Consider the following 22,493-nt stretch of genomic DNA (forward strand, 5'->3'; position numbering starts at 1 on the left):
TCCTGATGAGGAAGCTGAACTCACTCAGAGGAACTCTGTGCACTACTTTCCTTCTCCCTCTTTCAGTGGTGATAGTCAGGAGAAAATGGTTCTGAACCTACTCTTCCAAGCCTTTGTTTTGTTCCTGGTTGTGTGTCTGGGTCTTCTAGTGGCAGCACCTTCTCACATGAGTCAAAGTGAGCAGTAGACCACGGCTGGATGCTCTTCCACTTGTTTTGAAGTACAGCAGGGTGGGTGCTGGCAGTCCTGTGTGTCAGAAGGAGGGATCTGGGATCATGGATGTGGCTCCAGGGAGCTGTGGGATCACTTTAAGTTACTTGTGAGAAGTGACCAAGGAAAGGAAGGCATGTGTTTGATGGATGGATGAAGAGGGCACCCAGAGGCTGCTGCCACAGGGCTCTCATTGCTGTGGATCCACCTGCCTGAGCCCTGATCCAGTCCCCTTTGCAGGGACTGAATGTTTTAGCAGTGACCTGAGGGAGGCTGTGCGCAAACTATCTCAGAAATACTTTCTCCAAAGTTGCTGGGTGACAGGGAGGGGTGACGGGCCCTAAGCCTGCTGTTGGTAGTGCCTGGTTTCCTCCCTCTTTACCTCAGACCTTTGCCTGAGGCCTGCTCCCCTCCACGCCATGCCTGTCACACAGCTCCTGCTGGCCCGGCAGCCTCACCCCTCTTCCAGCATTGCTTTCAGTCTACCCCTTCTCCTCCTCCTTTTCCCCCATGTTCCTGACCTCCTGGCCACAATTTCCCCCTCCCCGTTGTTGCTGCCCTATGTTCTTCCCAATCCTGACAGCCGCCCTTTTCCTCTTTTCTCCCCCTCACTGCTGCCCCTCTCCTCCTGCTGCCTGGTCTCCCCGGGGCAGCCGTGCGCACACAGCCTGTCTGGCGCTTTGTCCATGGTTTTTGTGCCTCCTGTTCCGTGGGATCAGGGCTGGGTCCATGGGCTTTAATAAAATTGAATGGAAAGAATCTACGCCACCCTGCTGATTGTAATTTTTTTAGTGCCTAGCACACACTGTTTTTAATAGCAGTGATATTTTTGAAAGTGCGTGTGAAGCAGGGTGGACAGACACCTCATTTTCATGCTGTGAATTTTCCTTTCTGTACAGGGGGAAGAGCAAACAGCGAAGAACATTACTGGTTGAAACCTTTGGGCATCCGTGTCAGCTCCTATTTCACCAGCACTTCTGCTATAACCTGAGGAGAAACAGCAGCTGAGAGGCGTAGCAGCAAGCGTGTCTATTTGGCACAGAAAGTACCAAGGCTTAACCAAATAGTGCTCAATGTACTGTTAGGGTGGTTTTCAGCACCCTGACTGAAGATGTATGTCAGTCATGCTTCTCTCTCTGCTGCCCTGCAGTGCAGCTTGTAAAAAGTCTGACACTTACTGTCCAGTACAGCCATGGCACAGACCTCCCAGCCCTCATAGCCAAGGAGCCGGTGACAGCTCCTGATGGAGAAATGATGGGTGATGGCTCCAGAGGGAGAGCGAGCTGTCTGCCCTGAATCTGGTGTAGATGTGATGCCAGTGTGCACCAGCCAAGTGTGGCTAAGCCCTGGGCCATGTCCCTGTGGCTGCTGGCAGGGGCTGGCTGGGGCCACCACCTTACACCAAGTTCCTGCCTCCACACCCCCAGGCAGCACAGGTTGGGCAATGGGGTGATGTTAGGAGGGGGGACCAGCAGTTTCTGTGCAGCCCCACATGGCCTGTGGCCAGCAGGGCTTCAGCCCCAGCTCCAGGAACCCACACAGTGCCATGGTCTCAGAGTCACTCATCAATAATGGGTTGCAGGGTCAATCTTCGCTGTGCTTTCGGGTACTTTCCTTGGAAGCATGACTAGATGATGCAATTGTCCAGATGAAATTCAGAAAACAAAAACCAATGCATGATAAGAAACTGAAAGAAGCCAGGAATGTGTAGTTTTATGAATGCAGAGCATCACTGAGAGTGACAAATTGTTTTTAATCATGTAAAACCACCATCCCAAAATTCAATATGAGCTTTGGGCAGCAACGGATTGTTTTATATTTTACAGCTATATCTTGCCACTCAAGGACTTCAAAGGCTCTGCAAAACCTAGGTAAGGGATTTAGCTTTTTATTTTATTTTATTTTTTTTTTTTTTGAATTGCAACTCTTCTCAGTTACGTAGTCATTTATTGGGCATTGTTAAAACTCTGGACTGTACTCTCAATTGCTCTAAGGCCTGACCTAATCTTATGGTTCTGCAGTCACAGAAGCAGCATACATTTGTTCCCAATTCTGTCAAAATCAGGTTCCAAACAGGACACCATGCTTATGTGACAAGAAGAAGGTCAAGGTCATCCCCTGCTGCCTTTTAATTGTGAACAGGCTAATTGTTCAGGGGTTATTTTAGGAGACTCAATATTTGGGCATATGATGGGAGAACAAAAGCTGCGATAAAAGCATAAATAAGAGAAAATAAATTGGTGTAGACACGTTATTTTTCATATAAGCAATCTGCATCTTGAGAGTCATCTAAAAAAGGTGCTTTCAAATAGTTTCCATAGAGAAAAGTGAGCCCCCCCCAAGTGTTAGACCTTTGGGAATAACCATTTAATGCTCAGTCTAAATGGAAGAGAAACATCAAGAATAGCCTTCAGTTTCTCTAACCACTGTTTTTCTTGGACTGCAAGGTGTACTAAATGTTGCCGAGAAAATGTGAACTCTCTCCAGCACCCTGAAGAATTCAGATCCATGATCCATGTCTTTCATTGTCACTCTGTGAGTGAGCTTATTCACTTGTAGGGCACTTTTAATACAGTGCAACGGAGACATTAAGCTCAAGGCTGGTCTAGGATTCTGAAAATAACTCACCATTTGGGAGGAGAATAAAGGGTGTTAATCTCAGTTCCTTGGCTGAAATTCCTAGTAAAGTTTTTACTTCTCCATTCCCAAGAATAGGCACAGTGTTTCTCGAGAAATAATTCATATTCAGAGTGTTACTCTGTATATAAAATTTCAGCGCACCAATGCACAGCTAATCCTTAGAAGGAAAAGTTGCCCTCAAAAATCTAGCCAACTCTGCAATACTTAATGTATATGGACTTGAGTGATAGGCAAAATGTTGAAAGAATTAAGTTAAACGTAATTCAGGGGAAAAAAACATTAAGAAAACTCTTGGGTAAATCTTTTACAGATGGTAGACAGCTTAATTGCTGTGGTAAACTTGTCTGATATTTCTGGAAAAATTTGGGTGCTACAGTAATCCATAGAGCCCAATGGGCCCAGGCTTAAATGGTTCGTGCATGTCTTAATTGGAGCTTGGTTGCTAAAGTTTCACCCAGGGTTTTGTGGGGTGAGTTTTTTCCTTCCCTTATTTTTTCCATTCAGCTTTTTTTAACCAATTTAGAAGTTGTACATGTATTATTTGGACGGGAAAGCAACAGAGACCTTAAATGAAGTGAATGAGGCTACAGTATTCCTCCGTGCCGAATGTCTCCCTGGAAAGTTTTATGCTGTACACAGCTGGACAAACTTTAAAAATATGTATATGTGTGTGTGTTTGTGTGGAGCATTGTGCAAGACACAACATTAATAGCAGGAGCACAGTCTCTGGCTTACAGTGGTGCAGGCTTGCTTCCCCCCCTCCGAGGGATGCTGTTAACTTGGGATACCAGGGGATGCTGTTAGTCTGGTAGCCTGGGGCTGACTTTACCCTATCTGAGCCAAAGGGACAGCGAGCTCTATCCTCTGCTGATAGCTCAGGATCTGTCCTATGCCCAGCTAGCTGGGGAACCATGCTGGGAGCTGCATGAGGCTGCAGAGTGCTTCTCCATTTGGTTCACCGTGGCCTGGCTTGGTCTTGGAGCTTTCTTTAACAAACTTTCCTCTCCAGGGAGGATAGCTGTCATAATAACAACAGAAGAGAACAATTTCTGCCTCTCTCAGAGAATACAGCTGTTGTGAAACTTGGAAGCTTGTCTGCCAGCAGGTACAGTCTTAGGATGCTCTGTGATGTGGTGTTCTGCATTACAAATGTATGTTTAAGTGTGTGGTACCTAAAAGCATACTTATTTTACAATGAATATTCTACACACATAATATTTTACACATGCTAGAAAGTTCCTGAGTGAGACTAGTCACAAATCGCATTACTGATGTGCAAGTGTTTGTGGGTTTAGAGTTCAAGCAGTCTGTTTGTTTCATTTTTTTTTAGTCATTTTTGATGCTTTCTGGAGCCAGTCTGACCTCATTGTTACTCAGTTCTTCCAGCTCTTCAAAAAAATACTTTTATTTTCTGTTCCTCTCCAACTGGCAATGCTTTCAAAGGCTGATAAAGTGCTGACTGTGCTGTTCCTTTAAGGGTGGGTCTGGGTCTGGTCTCTCTCATGCTGCATTTCTCTCCTCTCAGGATAGTCTTCTGAGGAGTGAGAGATCCCTCCAAAGGATAATGTGACTTTGGGATGAAAATAAACCCATTAGGGATGTGGAGACAGGATTATGCACTAGTGTTGTTCCTCAAAAATCATAGCATTAAAAACAAAAAAATAAACTGAAAATTTTAGTCATGTCCTAGTCTGACCCCTTAAGAGGTCATATTTTCAGGGTTTTTCCTCTGCAGGTCAAGCAACTGGCACTGGTTGGGTGCAGATAAGTGCCTCCAGGAGGAGAGGACCTTCATGACCTTCCTCATGGACCATTGAACCACAGGATGCTTCAGTCTCGAAGGCAGGTACTGGGTCCCAGCTTGGTGGGCTCGGTGTTAGTACAGTGCCTGGTCTGTGTGTGGCATGCCCTCAGTAGCTCATGGGTGTCAGGAGCAGAGGTGTTCCTAGAGAAAAATTTGTCTAGGAACAATAACCTGCACCTTTCTGGATGTGTTCTTTAAACGATTGTACAGCCTGATGTTACAACTCCTACTGTGTTCTCAGTTGCTCTTTACAAGGCTGTCGTTACCTGATAGTGAGCTATGGCTTCAGTGAGAAGGAACTGTGCTGGGGATTTTGTGGTCCTGTGGGTGTATGAGTATGCCACTTCGTGCATTTATTCCCTGAATACGAAACATAAGCTTCTGCAGAGTGGCTGGCAGAGCCATCTCAGCTCAGGCACCTGGAATATCCATCCTGCACCCCTACTCCTGCTGGGTTTTCCCATTGCCTTTGCAAATGGAGATGTCTGGAAGGGATTCCTGCACGGATCTCATGATAACTACAACCCTACCTCTGTGTGCCTGAAAAAGGCAGCAAGTGCAGAGTGGGTGAAGGGAGTACACATGTCTTGTAGTTCTCTTGCTTTTCTTCCATCAGCACCTCTACTGACTGGTGGAGAAACTCTTCTGGTTGGCGTGTAAACTCTTCATGCTAGGATGTAAACTCTCTCCCCCAAAATGTTGAAAGACAGTTTGACTGCTGAGCTGGTGGGTGGCGTGACCACCACGCAGCCTGCTTTTAGAAAACAAGGCCTGGGAGAAGTGCACATTATAGCCATAAAAGGATGGAAAACTTCTTCTTTGGCCACCAGGATGTGGGAGAACCTGTTGATGAGCTACTTTTTTTGACTCAGCTGGAGCCCTGCAGAAGTGCAACCAGCCAGCCCCTGCTTTGGGACTGGCTGTGACATAAAACCACAGTTTGCCTGGAAACACTGCGTGAAACCCTGCAGTCGTGGCACTAAATGGGTGTTTTGGTAGTGTAGAATAGGATTGTGCTGTTGCAACAAATGGCTGTTATTTACTATGATGTTTCCTGTAAAGACCCTTCCCTAGTCAAAGCAGGGAGACAGGAACTTCCAGAGAGTGAATAATCCCATCTATTTTAGACACTGGTTTCAAGATAGGATGATTAATCTTCTATAAATTGTTTTTCTATAATCTCCATCCATGGAAGGTAGAGGGAATCTAGCTTGGAGTCAGGCTCTGCCATCAAGATCTCCAGCTTACATAAGATGATAAAATAGATTGGTTACTTTGTCCCACAGGCACAGGACCAGGAAGATCTCAGTCTGTCTAAGAGACAGTCATTTTCCTGTTTTATGTCAATATTGTAATTTGCACAGTGGGATGCACAATGGGAAGATTATTGTCTCTTCAAGGGAATCCAGTCCCCTGTTCGTGGAATAAGTAATAAAATCTTAATAACTGTCTTTCTCCATCATTCTCCCTGAAAACAGAGACAGCGGGTACCTCCAGAAGGGTGCATTTGGGTTTACAATGGGTAGCAAGTCTACTGTAGGAACCTGGGAAGGGTGAGCTCCTTTTCTCATGCAGATTAGTAGAATTGACATAGATCTTTTTTTTTTTTTTTTTTTTTTTTTTTTATTGTGTGTGTGTGTGTAAGGAGATAAAGAATGATTTAAAAAATAATAATAGAGAAATATGAAAGTAATTCTGCCTGGTTTTAAATGGGTACCTTGAGATTTGGGAGAAAAAAAGGCAACATCTCTACTTTCTCCCTTGTGTAACATGGAAGAAAATTGATCCAAGAGCTTGATAAGATTTATCTGAGAGCTAAAATAACATGTCACAGCCCTCCAGAATCACTGCATTTCTTTCAGAGAAAGGTGGAGGACCTGGACAGTGTTAAGATGTTTTTTCTTTTTGCAGTACCCTCTCTTCCTTCTCCTCTTTTCTTCTTTCAAGCCAGATGATATAAACAGGACACATTACTCCAGTGTCCCAGTTTGCACAAGAGTACACGTAAGTAAGTAACTCCAGAGCTCAGGCATTTGTCTTCAAAAGATGTCAGAAACCTGACGTCTTTGAGGCTACTTTCAGAAATGTAGTGCAGCTCCTGATAGAGTGCTGGCTGCTTACTGATGGGTTGAGCAAAGCTAAAAGGCAAAAGATTTTAAGGAGGCCGTGGAGCAACAGGCTTAGCTTGGACACTCAGGGGGGCCTTAACCCCAACGATTTGATCTGGACATGGGGACAGCTCCGGGGACAGCCAAAGGTGGATTTTTTCTTCAGAAATTACAAGGGATGTAAACTGCTGATTAGTGGATGAATTAATTTTCTCATCTGGTGCTATAGATTAGTAACTGATTTGGATAATACATACATTTTTCTGGTCTGCTGGTTTAATCTAAGGAGAGCCTTTGCATCAAGTGACTCAGTATATGTCATTCCTACTCCTTGAGCATTTTATAAAAGCAGATTTACTTGGATCTGTAAAGTACAGTATTTCAAACCTGACTGCTAAGCAGTTGCTGCTCAAGGCAGCTCTCAAAGTCCAGAGACCCGCGGGTGTTTTGCAAAGGAAATCCTTGCTCTTCTCCCTTCTTCCAGCCAGGCTGTGTGGGCACAGGGCAGCTGGCACACCAAGTGCTGAGCCCTGCTTGGAGCATCCCTTGACACCAGCACCTCCAGCTTGAACGTGAATTGTGGCAGATAACCTTGTTATCATGACAGTGCCAAAGGCACGATGTGGGGACACTCCTTTTCCTTAAAAAGAGAGATAATGGGAGTAAAGCCCAGAAGCTTTCAGGCATGAGGTCTTTTCCCCTTGCTTATAGTCTACTGTGCATCTAACCTTTCCCATGAGATTCATGCTTGAAGCCTTTTGCAGTTTTTTTTTGCTACAATATCTGTAGTTATGAAATCCCTAGAAACCTTAGAAATACGACCCTTGCTCTACTGTCCACTTGGGCAGAGCAAAGGCTGGTGTCTGCTGAAAGGGGGTGCTTTGAGGAGCACTTCAGAGGGAGTCTGACTGCCAAACAGGGAGGAAACAATAAGCTTAGTTGTGCTAAAACCAAAAATGGCTTACCCATGTTTAACACTTTGTGGGAGAGATTTAGCTCTTTACTTTTGTGTGTATGAAGTGAACTTGATTTAATACGGCACAGATTATGGACAGGTGGAAACCAGCATGTGATCAACTGTAATCTCCATGTGGAAATAAGAGTATTGTGTGTTAATTTACCAAGGGTGGTCAAAATAAGATATGGGTGAATGCATTTCTGTTGCAAGGACCCTTAAAAATAAAATACAATTAAAAAAACACCTTAAAACACCCAGGCCAAAACAGTAGCAGATTTAAGTCCTCTGCTGCTCTTTTATTTGATGCTATGTTCATTAAGGTCTCCAATTCAGCTCACCATGCTCTACTGGCAACTCACAAACAATAGCTTTTCATCCTGGTGTTCACCTGCTTAGCAAAAGCTTTTTTTTTTTTTTTTTTTTTTTTTTAATAAATATGCATTTCTTGAGAATATTTGGCTATTGGAGTAAATAGGAACTTTGTAAATGGAAGTACAATATGATTCAGCTCTGAAAGATGCAGATATTTATTCTTTAGATTCTCAGAGGAATAAGTTCTGAGTTGTTTTTTCCTGTACCCACATCGCATTTAGCTGACAGCTGAAGTTTCTAGCCAGATAATGAGTGTATTTTTCAGAAATTGTACACAGAGGATATCTTATGGGTTTTCTTCAGTCCCTTCCTATTTTTAGAGTTACATGCAGTTCACAGTACTTCTTCCTCCGTTATAATAAGACAGCAGGTGTTCAGTTAAACTCTATGATTTTCAAATGTCATATTCCTCTTCTTTTTTTTACTGGTAGGGTTGCAAAGCATTTTTCCAGTGTTGATTTGGGAAGGAAAAAAATGATTTCAACATAATGGAAGACCTCTATGATTTGGGATCAAATGTTAACCGATTCAATAGAAAAATAAAATAAAATGTTTTGATGAAGTCGTGGTGAGTTTTGGCTGCAAAGGGGCCTCTGGACTTGTCCCCAGATCTGACCATGAGTAACTGTAAAGCCAGATCAGGTTGCTCTAGCTCTTCTCCAATTGAGTTTTGAAACTCTCCATTTTGGAGTCTGGAAGCTGAAGGTTGCAGAGGAGTTTGCCATGGCCGTCTACAATGAACCCAAGAAGAAAGGTCTGGTGAGTGGATGCCCTTCCTAGATGAGAGCTTCAGTAGGGCCCTTTGGATGATGCAGTCTCCAGGTCCATGGAGTGAACAGGAGCTCTCATGACCTTGTTATCTGTCTTAAAGTGGGAATTTCAGTAGCTGTTTCCTTAACAACCCTGGTCTTTTGTTTGGCTTCAAATGGGCAGAGTCATTGCACTTTGTCGTGCGTTCAGACCTAAGCTTTAGTACACTATCAAATCATTAAAATGCTAAGAAATGTGTTTGTTTTTTTTTTTTCTTTTTATACTCAATGTACAATAGGAATTGCTTTCAAGCAGAATTTCATCAGCTTTCTTGCTTTGACATTGAAAACATTCTTGTGCAGAGCAGTAATCACGAAAAAATTGCTGTAATAAACTGTTCCATTTATAGAAATGTAAACAACATTTATGCACTACTGGTAGTACTTTGGACAAAATCTATGTGTGGGCTTATGTCTTAAAAAAAATAACAATGAAGAAAGAGCATGACACACAGAGAAAGAACAATGTGGTGACTAAAACCTTGACTGTCGCAATGGCCTCAATGTACTGATACTAATTTTAAATTATCTTGTATTTGAGACTCTAGAAAAGATCCTGACTTCTTGGAACTTCTAATCACCCTTTCACTTTTATTTTTAGTGTGATTTTGTAACAGTACCTTATGCTGATCACCTCAAAACCAGAGACGTTTAAAAATAGGCCTTATCCACCACATTTCTCCACAAAGGCTTTTATTCTGTTTCAGTATCCAACAGCCACCTATATATAATAATTGATCAGAGTACAACTATTCATTTTTTGCAAAGGTTGTTTTGTCTTATGATAACTTTATTGGTAAAAGAGTACTCTCTTTTTCTCCCCTCTTTTTCTGCCTACTACATTTTTACTAGGTTCTTTCATTTCTTTCTTTATTTCATTCTCCTGTTTTGTGGGGGCAGTGGGCTGTAGAAAGAAATTTTCTCTTCAGTGAAAAAAGAGGTCTACATATGAACAGAATTATGTCTTGTATTATCTTTCTGACATGATAACTTTTATTATCTTTTTAACAAAGTGGTTGATGTTTTTAACAAATCTCTTTTAGAGAAAATTCCAAGTTACTGTAAATGTTGTTACTGGAAGACATAATTAGGCCTAAGGTTTAATTTCTATTCATACCCCTCTTTTTCCAGCTGTTCCTAGCTCTGCCCAACTTGTTCTTTGGAGGAAACTGCTCCATGCTGTGCTGGTCTCTCTTGGCAAAAGGGAAATTCTGTTCTGTGAAGTTTGAGCAGAGCAAACACAGCTTATCCTTTCAGTAGTGTTGAAGAGGACTTAATGAGAAATTTCATGTACAGGTAACACTTAGAAATGTTGGGCAGAAATACATGTAGCTTACTTGGTGATGATCATCACACCTGTGGTACATCTGGAAGAGTCTATTCAGAAACTTTTTAAAGTTTTGAATGTGCAGATGTGGTGGGTTCTTTGGTCTTTTTCAAGGCTGCATGCATCCCATTGACTCATACCACGTACAAGAATTACAGCACAAGGTAAAAACGCTGAGTAGGTCCTTGCATACAGTAGGTTAGGATGATGCAATGATCCGCTCAAAGGGAGCTGGGGTCAGTGCCAGGGAGGACACAGCTCCTGTGGTCTTGCGGTTGCCAGAATGGATATTTAAGAAGTAGCCTGTGGTTTGGTTGAGGTGGGGTGAGAAGAAACAGCCTCTTCCTTAGTATTTCCTGAAGGGCCTAAGGAAGTAGCTGGGCTGGAAGGACAGGTAGCTTATCCTATGGATGAAAGCAGAAAGTCATAATGTGAAACTAAGACCCAAAGTAACCAGGGGGAAGAAGGGGAGCTCTGACAGGAGCTGTGGAGAGCTGAATGCCCTGTCAACTATGAAGAAATGAGAGAAACCTTAGGAAGGGGAAATTTGTGCATTAAGTTAATTACAATTTGTGTAAGTGCTTGAGAAGACAAGTCACTGAAATTAAGATCTCTCGCACATTTAGAGTGGTGTCAATGGTCCTGCCACCTGGTCCACAGGTGGCAGATGTAACCATCCATGTTAAATGACCTAAAGACCAAGCCTGCATTATTGAAAGGAGTGGGAACCATGGGGTTTTTTGTTCATTTGGATATGTGCTGCTTCAGTTTGGGTGATTACCTTGTCTAGATTTCAGTGGTACTTTTGAAGTTAAGATCTTATCTTAAGAGAAAGCTTGACTTAATCTCTAGTATTTCTGTAAATCTAAAATCATGAATAGCTTGTAGTGAGAAGTCTTTCTAAGGCCACCTATATACCCAGTAATATTGCAATGATTTGGGGGAAGGGAAAAGTCAGGTCTTTCAGTTCTTGCAGTGATTCCCACCCATACTGTTCAGGTCATCTTTCTGAATCAAACTTCATGGTCTCTCAATAGAAGAGTCTGAGAGACCAGGAGAACACTGAAAATCCAAAGGTGATAAAGCTTGTAGTAGCAGTTCCAGTTGTTTTTGAGACTGGTGAGTCCATAAAAAAGATCCTCATCCCTACAACACTTCGTGGAGGAGGGCAAGACCTGACCTGAACCTGTTTATAAACCACGGACTTTATGATCACACATTGGAAATGAGGGAGAGAGAGGGAGAAACCACTTCCTACCAGGTGTGAAGGGAAGAGCTCTGTACATCCGTCAGAAAAGACGGCAGAACCCTGTGGGCAGGTGAGTACTGAACCACAGGGCCGATGATGGTTCTGATGTGGTCTCCTGATCTCAGTAGGTCAAATCTGGGATGTTGAGCCACTTTCTTCTGACTGGAAGGCTTATGACATATGGTCATGGTTACTTTCAGCACATCTTGCTTACTCAAACGGTTGTTTGATCATCTTGTTGCTAACGGGCCTGAGGAGAACAGTTAGTCTTGTAGCATGACAGGAAAAGGTGAAGAGGTGGGACCAAATTCATTTGAAGTTATTGGGTGACAGCTGTAGAAAGTTAGCAAATAACCCAAATCGTAAGTCTGTGAAGAGGGCTTGTTATGGAGTGGTTAATTACTTTGCAATACAGCCCATAGAAACTTGTTGAATTTGCACACTTACTACCTCAGGTATTGAATTGTTCAGGATCCTGAATGCTGTCAAACATGAAGCAAGGTTTCCATTGTCCATTAGGTAGAAACAGGATTATTATTATTTTTTTTTTCAGTGGGTTCTTTTTGTGTTCTGGAATTAAAACAATTATTTCTTTTCCCACTTGGCATGCTGGAATGATGGAGACAAAGATGGACAGCCAAAGATAACTGCTGCAGAACTGTGGAAGAAAATAAGGTGCTGTTTTTCTGAAAACCTAATGATTGCTGTGTGTTGATCTGAACCTGTTTGATTTGAAATTATTTTTGTTTCAGGACTGTGACAAAAGGTTAGAAATTACTGTGTTTCTGGATGTTAACACTGATATTACAAAAAAATATCCAGATTTGTGCCTGAAATGCTCAGTTGGCATGGCGGCAGCCTTTTCCCACAAGGGACTTGGATTCCCAGGTTGGATCAGACCTCAAAAAGCAATGGGTTTTGCAGTCTCATCTCCAGCTCAGTTGTCCTGAGGGGTTGGTGCAGACAAAAAGATGCTTGCTAACGTTTATTTTTTTTATTATTATTATTTTTTTTTAACAGGGGCTTTGGGTACTAATGCATAATGGGAGAATGTGACATGAGAACGGACCAGGACCTGCTGGGTCTGTGCTTAGTAGGCTGACTTTTATGGTTGGCCCTGGGTGCATCAGTGCTCTGCCAGGTTCACAGGAATCATGGAGAGTGGCTAACCAGCCAATGCAAGAGGAAACAGCCAGGCTTGGACACCTGTGAGACTCTCTCGGGTGCTGGCAGTAAGTAAAACTTGTGGCGAGTACAGCTTTCACGGCCCATACAGGGAGAGGAGCCTGCTACAGCCTTTGCTCTGACCTGCCACATAGCACACGCTGTCAGACTTCACCCTGACTGTGGTCTGGAGGCTGTAAACGTTTCCCCAAATACCATCTCTCTTTTTTTTTTTTTTTCCTAGTCCTTCCCGCCTGACTGTTTGAGCAACCTGTCACTATTCATCAGCGGGCTCTAACGTACACCAAAGTGGAAAAGAAGACGACATGCCACCGAGGTAAAGGAGATATTTCTTTATTAAACCTTTTAGCGCTTAGCCCCCCCTCTCCCTTGAGCATTGACATAAGAGGAGAGCAGGAACAAAGAGTTGAAAGCAGGCCAGAGCCATGGCAGGTATCAGGTGACCGTCCTGTTGGTGTTTGCTGAGTTGGAAGCACTGGCTGGTGTCGAAATGCTGACTCTTTGTGAGTGAGCTCCACGAAAATGTAATAGTAGGTACTGTATGCTAACTTGAGACCTAATGTGTTATTCCTGGCTTTTATATACCTGGTTACCCATGGATAAAGCTATATGATATTTATTATAGCAGGGCAGGATGGCTTTGTAATCTGAATATGCTGCATTCACACCAGTGACTTGAACAAAGTGTTTCTTCATTTCTCCAGCCATTAATGGTTTTCTCATAAGAAACCATGAAGTCAGTTTTGTTGTGTTTGTCAGCTGGGTTTTGACTGTGTGTATTTTGTTCCACAAAGGGGTTATTCAAAACCTCCCCTTCAGTCTTAATTAATTGCAGACCCTGTGGAAGGCGAGCCCTGTGGGGCTGGAGAGGTTCCCGTCTGGTTTCCATTTAGCCTGTGGCTGTGTGTGGAAGCATGGCTGGCTCCCAGCGTGGGGACCTCAGCTGCTCGGCACGCTCTCTCCAGCCTGCTTCAGCACAGAGCAAGCACCAATGTTGAAGGCAGTATTTATTGACCAGCCTCCAGCCCTGGGTGCTCCTTTGGGGTTCCTGCAGGCAGAAAGTAAGCTTACGCCAGCAGGAGAGGACAAAATCCCCAAATGACGCCCCACGGCCACCACCTCCAGGCATATCTCCTTCAGATAAAGGCCCGTGAGACTTTCTGGAGACACGCTTCCCATTCACAGTATTTAAATCCAGCAGCTGTTAGCTGTGCGTTCGTTCAGCTCTCGGTCCTGTTCCAGGATTTCCTCCCTGCCATCTCCAAATGCCAAGGCTTCATACCAGGGGAGCAAGTCAAAGTGAGGGGGTGTCACACTGTTCCCACCATTTTCAAATATCTTACTGGAACTGCAAAAGTCAGACATGAAAAATAATGTTTCCCGTAAAAAAAAAAAAAATAAAAATCCTTAATACATGTACATAGTGTGCGAATGCCCTGGCTGGATCAAACCCTTCAGAGCCTCTACCTACCCTTTTAATTTATGCATTTGATCTTTTGGCTGTAAATAGACAAACAAAGCCTGGAGAGCGGTTTGGTTTCCAGAAGAGAATATTTTCTGTTGAGTTTGGCCGTGCAGGGCTCGCTTTTGCAGAAGAGCTATGAATAGTAGGCTAATAAAAGCAAGCGGCTCCTCCAAACATTGCACACCAGCACGCTGAGATGAAAGGTGGTCCCACGGTCACATCGCCCTCCAGAAAACTGCATCTCATTACAAAGCATAAAAAATTTAAAAAGCACTGAAGAAAGAAGCCCCCTCCCAAGAAGAGCTTTATGCAAGTGCCTCCTCCTTCATGTAGACAGACTCCTGGGACGAAGTGTGAGGCTCACATCTACCTGTTGGCTCCTGTACTGGGGAAAGCTTGAAGCTGCCCTGACAGGGGTGAGAACCTGTCCCTGTGAGGTTGGAGTGAGGCCACAGAGGCCAGAGAAAAGAAGCAGAGCTGGAAAACACACGAGGGCAGTCTGGCCAAGCTGCCAGAGCAGCAGCCAGCTCTGGGGGCCTCTTCTCCAAATGGGTACGGAGAGCTGGAGCTGTGAATAAAGAGATGAGAGCTCCTGCTTCCAGCCTGCACAGCCCCTCACAGTTACACAGGGGCACGTACTGTGTTTGGTGCTGGGGTGAGAAATGAGGGCAAACATGCTTTCTGCTTCAAGCAGCTTTCAATGTAGGGAATTAAAATTCAGACATAAAAACTCCCCAGGAAATGCTGAGGACGGTCTTAGCACAGCATGTAGCTACAATAATTTGTTATTTGGTATTTTAGTGTCTTTTCCACAGACAGGCAGGAGGATTTCTGAGCTTTGTAGGAAAATTGGATGCTGTAAGATTGTGAAACTACAAAAAGGGCTAGAAATTAGCACAGCAGGCAAGCGGACAGCAGAGATAGAGAGCAGGACTATAGCAGAATTTACTGGCTGCTAAGTTCAGTAACAATATTGCAAGAGCACTTGCTGGGTCGGAACACTTATTCCAGCACCATCCTCTGATAAGTGACTTCAGATGCTTTCAAGGACAGAGCAAGAAGAGATCCTGCAGTAAAACAGAGTGCAATTAAGACAGAGGTGAAGGTGTTCAGGAGAAGCTGGAGCAGGGTAGGTAGCCTCAGGTTGCTACACGGGACATGGGAAAACTGGATGTGCTGGGCAGGACACAGTGGTCACCCTTCTGTCCCTGTGTGGCTGGGTGGTACTGGGGACAGAGGGCTCCTGCTCTGAGGAATGCAGAGTTAATCCAAGCCAGGAAAAGCTGGGCTGTATCAGTAACGTGCATAGTGTGTGAACCTGAGGAGATTGGCTCTTCACATGAGAAGATAAACAGGAGGTCATTCTTGCTGCATGGCATGGTTACTGGGTGAAGAAGACACCCGTGGCAGTTCGGAGAGCTGTGCCTGTGCCCTGCTGCTCTTTAGGAAAAGATGAATGGATGAACTTCTTTGGCAGGCACCCATCCATCGGCACTCACAAATTTTGAACAGTTTATTGAGGAGTACAGAAGACAGCAACAACAGGCCAAGCAGTAACGCCACTGGGTAAGCCTACATAAGGTCCCTTGGCCTGCAAAAAGAGTCTAGACATTTTGACATGTAGATAAGTATTAAAAATGCTTCCCAGTGAATATCATCTGAAAACCCCAAACCAGAAGATTTCTCAGATGCATTGATGTTCTCCTCATTGAGAAAACTTCTCAGCCACTGCTTGTCTTAGATGGTCCAGGGGCACTGATCACTGTCTCTCCCAGTGCAAGGAAAGGACAGAGTCTCACTGTGTCTCCCAGTCAGGCAGTTTGGGTTTGGTCTGAGAGTGTTTTAGGGCAAAGCCCTTTGGATCTTAATGGACACATCTCTCACTGCCATTCTGACTGAAGTCTGAGCTACTGGAGGAAATTGGCCCCACCATGCTGATGCTCCATGACAAACTGCTCACTGATCCATTTGCTGCAGAGTTTAAGGGGTTTCTAAAGTAAATGGACTTTCCATAAAATGTCTACTTAAATTACTAGGCAGATCTAATTAATTGAGCAACCAATTACACTGTGATTGTATCACAAACTTGTGAAAAATGAAAGAAAGTCTTTCAGCTAAAATTCTTCTAAAAGAAGTAAGAAATACTTGATGCAAAAGGAAAATGGACTAGAAAACATGGTACAAACAGTGTAGAAAAAAACCACACACACACACACAAAAAAACCATGCAGCAGCCTCTCCTTTGAAAGGCTTGTAGTGTGTGTCTGACACTTGGTGCAACAAACCCTGAAGGCTAGACATTTCAGAAAAGAAGAACCTGCTACTTTCCAACTCCTTGAAAAAAAACTCAAATAGCAAAAATTACAGTCTTCAGCAAAAGAGCCTTTATACGTACTATAGAAAAATACTGAGTATCCACTTGAAATCACTAAATTCAGAGGGGAAAAAGAAGCCTGTATTCTACTCATGATCCCTAAAACACCCACTCACAGAGTTCAAGCATACAAGCTTCATTGCCTCCATGAAGTAATTATGGGGGCTAGGGCTTTTGGACATCGTTTAGCCATTAAAAGTTCTGCCAGGGTAACCACCCTGGCCAAACCCCTGGCTGCAGGCAGTACACGCTGGCAAAAATGCTTTACCAATATGTAGTGCAGGCATGGTGAGCAATATGAGATGTACAAGAGCAAACCTTTTCTGTGCTTGAAGGGCTGATTCTATATTAAGGCTTTTGCTGTCATAAAAATGTTGGAACAACAACAACAAAGTCACAGCGGCTATAACTGACCACAATTATTAGACAAAAGTTTCATGTGACCATTTAGCTTAAAAAAAACAACACAACAAACATGTCTCACAGCATCAGCTTCAGTTTGGGGGATCTGTATATGAAGGAGTTGTGGCAGGTGAACTGCAAATCAGTGTTTTAATGCTCGGGTGTTTGAGGTGAGAAATGTTGAAAAGCGGAAAGGTTGAAACAGTGTTGGTAGCACCAACTTTTTAGTTAAATGAAATAAATTTCCAGCATTGCAAGTCTTTAGGAGTGATTAATAGAAGCATTACCTCCTAGGTTTTTTTTTTTGTTTGTTTGTTTGTTTTTAGGTGCTCATTCCTTTTGCACTTCATTGTATCTTGTACTGAACCAGATGCATGAAGAGGCCTCTCAGCTAGGCTGGTGTTCTTGGGGCATAACTTCTGAAACCATTCTTCTCATGAGCTTTCGTCCTTGTCAATAGCTTCCTTGCATAGTTGTTTATGTTACTGCTACTGAAGAAGGAGAAAGGTTTTCTACCTGAGAAGCAGCTTTAAAGCAGATTTGAGGTGCTGCTCTAAGCAGTTCTGTTTGACCGATGGTGGCAGAGACAGCAAGAAACTCCCAACCACGTCAAAGAAGTGATGCCAGCCTCAGATAGGTCATCTGAGGTTAACAAAAAGAATTCCAGGATTACTACAGAATGAAACCAAAACTATTTTAAAATAGAAGTCAAAGTGACAATATTTCAAAGTGGACCTCAGTTCCATTGCAGTCCTATTAACTTCCACTAGGTTTCGACCAAGCTTTTTCTGCAGACCATAGCACTCAGCAGATAGCTCTGAGGAACTCTTATCAGCAAGACGAAAGGTAGTGAACATTTGTTTCAGGGAAGGAAAAAGTCCAGCTAGAAAACTGATAAAGTGAAATAATCTCATGGAAAGAACACACCGGGATATCAAAAGCAATTAAACCAAACTTCTGTAGTCATGACTATAAGCCATTTGCTTTAGCTAATAAAAGCGAGAGCAGAGTTATCTCTTCAGATCTGTGTGTTAGGCCAGTGTCAGTGATAACACCCAGCTGGAGGAAGAACAAAATGATGGAGTTGAGATGCTGAAGAGAAACCCCAGCCCCAGCTGTCTGGGCCAGGAGTCACGGCAGGATTCAGCCTTCCCTGATGCCTGAGATCTGTCGGCACAAGCTGAACCCAAAGCCTGAGTGATGTTTTTCTTGTCAGCCTGTGTTAACGTCTTCTTCAGGACAAGTTCAATCATATTCTCAGGAACAGTTGTACAGAGAGAGCACTGAAAGCCTGAGGGAGATTTCAGTAGCAAGCTATCCTTGAACAGGGACCGTCCTTGTGGTACAGCACCAGGACTTTCTCAGGAGCTGACGAGTCTCAGAAGACCCTCACCTGCTTCCCCAGAGACCTGCCTAAATTCAGAGCTCCACTGCAGGTCGCACCAGCAGGTTTTGTGGCGATGAAGCTTGGTGCCACCTGCGGAGCAGATTGTGCAGCACCTCTAATTTAATCAGGCAAAGGCAGGAATCCGGCTAAGAAAAGAGAAATTTTTGTTTCTACTCAAATCCTCGGGGAAGCAGAGATGATGGATGGAAAAAAACGTCAGTGGGATGTTAAGAAAACACAGATTTCAAAGTTTGCCAGTGTGTGGCAGTGGTCCTTTAGTAACTGCAGTCACATGAAGCAAAACGCTGTTAAGTTTCACTCTTCCCTGTGGAAGCCAACTTGGAAGAGGAGCCAGACAGCCGCTCGCTGGGCATGCACAGGATTCAAAACACTCTTTGAGACACCAATTAAACACAAACACGTTTAAAAAAAAAAAATGCTGCAAGATCCTCAGTAGCTTGACCTGAGGTGCGACAGAAATGAATTGCTAATAAAACCTGCCAAGGAGGAGCAGTTTAAAGCATGCTTTTAACACTTTTCACAATAAAATAGTTTTCACAAGCAGCTCATATATCTCCCAACCTCCCTCGGATGTGTTGCTGCTGAGTGATTCTGGAGTCATTAATGGATTGCAAACTCCCCCCGCACTCTGTAACCAACTTCGGATAGTTAACAGCTCAGTACCTTTCCAGAAAGATAGCCTTCTTTGAAATATGCTTTGAAATGCACCACGCTTGAGTAATGGGCAGGGCTGAAAGCCACTGAGGGTTGGATATCTCACTGCTGTTTGGACCTCTGGGAAACTCCCCTGGGAAATCTGCCTTGTTTGCAACTCCAGCGCTCAGCTGCCGGGCACTCCTTTGGCAGGGGCCTATAAAGCAGAGGTAAGTGTGAGGATGAGCCCAAATCCAGTTAAGGGTGAAGTTTGAAGCTGTGGTCTTGAAAATGTCTGTTCAGCTTCTTTCTCCACCTGGAGGCACCTGGAGCTCACCATTCATGGGGCTGGAGGAACGGGCAGAGCCCTGCATGGGAGCCACCACAGCTGCTGCCTGTACACGGTCCAGAAATCTCTTTGCTGACCCAAAATCATCTTCTGTGCTGTTTCCAGAGGTTATTGCGTGTAAAGCAGAGAGGCTGCTGAGGTCTGGGAGTGGGTCTCTGTGACCCACGACAGACTACATGACTGTCATAACCACTGGCGAAAGGAGGAAGGAGCAGGAGGAGTGGGATCAAATTATGCTTTTGCAAAAACAAAAGTGACTGGGAATTGAGGGTTTGCCATGGGAGTGAGATAGGGAAGTGGAGGAGAGGGATTGGAGCTTGGAGCAGAGAGTCTGGTTCTGTTTGGCACTTACCTGCTCTTCTAAGAGGTGTCAGTTTTGGACACAAGCTGGTGAATAGACCACATACCCTCCTTTGGGAGAAGGGGAAGGGGAAAGCACTGAAGGAGGAGCAACAGAAGCAAAGCAAAAGAATTGCTGAATCCAGAGCCAGGTTCACACTCAGGCTGCTAATGTGCACGCAGTAGCTGGCTGCATGGGTGGTGTTCACAGGTACTTCTGGGTATGTGCAGAGCCCTTCATTTGGCCAGGACAAAGAGCTCCTCTGCTGAGTGCCAATGCAGTGACTGTGTTTGCAAATGGTTAGCCTGGTGTTTGCATGGTGTGAGCCTCTAAGAGGCTCTGTGCATGTTTAAAATGAGGCATTGACAGGTACCATGATCTGAATCACCTCTTTTTAGGGTGAAAATCCAGTGGGAAGCTTTTGTAAGAAAGAAATAACCCAAATGTTCATTCTGAAACCCTTTTCCCCCCTAAGCCAGCCTGTTGGAAGGATGTTATATACCTCTGCTGATGGCAGCGATTCTGTTATCTCCAGTATGGCTTTATTGCAATGATAGCAGTTCAGCTGTGAGGAGGACAGTGCAGAGGGGGCAACAAGGAAAAGAAGCAGACTTATAAAATAGGGATGGCTGGCAGTGCAGAAAATGGAGCATGAAACCACAGCGCTTTAAAAAGCAAGTGGTGAAAAGGGCAGTCGTTTGAGGAAAAAATGTGTTTGGGTGTCTCTTGTTTTTGAGGAATGATGAGCTGATTCTCCTTCCTGTAGCAGCCAGAACTCCCTCGGTGTCTGTGACAAGCTTTGCTTTTATTGACTAGGTTTTTATTTATCCCTTGCAGATGGCCAAGCATGGAGCCTCGTGGACCTTCCCTGATGTTGATCCTGGCAGCTGAAGGAACATCACAGCATCACTGAAGACTTGCAGGTTTGCCGACCCAAATGTGAATGCCCCTGCAACACAAGGACGATGCCCCAAACCCACGTCAGCCCCCAGAGCTCATTGCTATGAGCTGGTGGCTGGAGATAAGCTTTGGTGAGAGCTGTGCCCCATCAGGGGTGGCTGAGCATACTCACACGGGACTTGTCCAAACATAGATGGCGCAACAGTTTAACTAATCTTTACACTGTTAATTCTGAGGCTGTAGCTCTACAGCTCTCCTAAAACTAGATGTCTGCACAGGCACAGCTATGCTGATTTAGAAACAGCGATGAACAGCCGGGGTGTAAGGCTGCCTCTAAATCCGTGGCAGCTCCAACCAAAACAGCGTCCGACTGCCCCAAAACAGGCGGCTCTGCCTGGCTGTGAGCCCGTTTGTCTGACCTGTGCCTGCAGACTCAGGGGTGAAATCTGTGTTTATGGTCCTGCCAGAGGCTGCCAGAGCCCTCAAAACCTTTCATTCCATACAGCAATTAAGGGATTTTACCTTCGTAATCACCCTCTGATAGGGAAAGCATGCATTCTTGTTTTACCAACTGTAAACAGATCTACAGGATTAATTAAGTGACTAGATTAAGGTCATGCAGGAAGCTGTGGTTGTGCTGGAAATTTCAGCGCAGGCCTCTCCAAACCCTTGCCTGGCTCCCCAGTCATCAGCCAACTGCCTGGCTGCAGGAACACGAGGCAAATTTGCATCTTGTAAAGTGCCCGGGCTGTTCCTGACATTAGGGATTTGCATCGCTGGCTCAAGTTCCTGATTTCTATTATTAGGCCTATTATATATCTCTGCATGTTGTGTTTGCTGTAGTAAGAGATCATAAAAGATATAAAGAGATAGTATTGTATCCCCAGACGCTATTTAGATGTGATTGTGACAGCAGGGCTATGAAAACCAGGCTATTATTTTAATACATCTACCTTGCCAAGCTCTGAAAGCCAGGAAGGAGATACAACTAGTACAGCTATGGCACATCTGGAAACACTTCTGTGCTGGGCAGGTGAGGAGCCCTGGCACAGGCTGCCCAGAGAGCTGTAGGGGCTCCTCCTTGGGGATCTCCAAAAGCCACCTGGGCATGGCCCTGGGCAGCCTGCTTTGGGTGGCCCTGTTTGGGCAGGGCTTGGTGCAGGTGTCCTCCAGGGGTCCCTTCTCACCTCACACATCCCACAATGCTGTGATATGCGTGGAGTTTCACTCTAACCTTTTTTTTATTATTTATTTATTTATTTATTTATTTATTTATTTATTTATTGGTGTGTGTGTAGATCCTGCTTTGATGGAGCGGCACCAGAGGCGTGCTTGCTTCACAAAGTTTATTCTGAGAGCGTCCCGCCTGAACAAAGGCGAGCTCCCGCTTGTTGCATGGGCAGAAGGTGGAATCCTGGTGGGGTGGCGCATGCCTGGAAAACACGCGGTGCCTGCTGATAGCTCATGGTGCTGACGTTTAGCTGAAGGGCATTCGTTCCGCAAGTCACACCCCTTCCCTTAAGAAATAAAGGACATTTCCTTTATAGTAACACTCAACTCTGAAAATTCCCCTCCGTGTTTTTTTTTTTTTTTTTTTTTTTTTTACTGAAAGTATCCAGGAAAATTTGCCAGGCTTATCTTTACAACTGACCCCTGTGGAAAGGACAAAATGGTCCTAGGTGTGGACACATCAGATAAGCAGCTTCTAGGCATCAAAAGCTCAACATGACTGCTGCTGATGGGCTGAGGGCTGGTGTTGAGCCCGCTGCCAAACCAGCCAAGCAGTGCAGAAGTTCCCTGGTGGCCATGCAGATCGTCTGCTTGCATGGCAGGCATCCCTTCTGCCCTGCCTCAGACCACGCGAGAGCAGCATGGTTAAAGCAGCAGGTTTTCTGTTTTACTGTTAGTAGCAGAATCTGGGAATGAATCTGGGAAGAAGGGGAAATGGCCATGAGATGAA

Source organism: Aythya ferina (genome assembly GCF_964211825.1).
Source record: "Aythya ferina genome assembly, chromosome: 1".
In the NCBI taxonomy this organism is placed as follows: domain Eukaryota; kingdom Metazoa; phylum Chordata; class Aves; order Anseriformes; family Anatidae; genus Aythya; species Aythya ferina.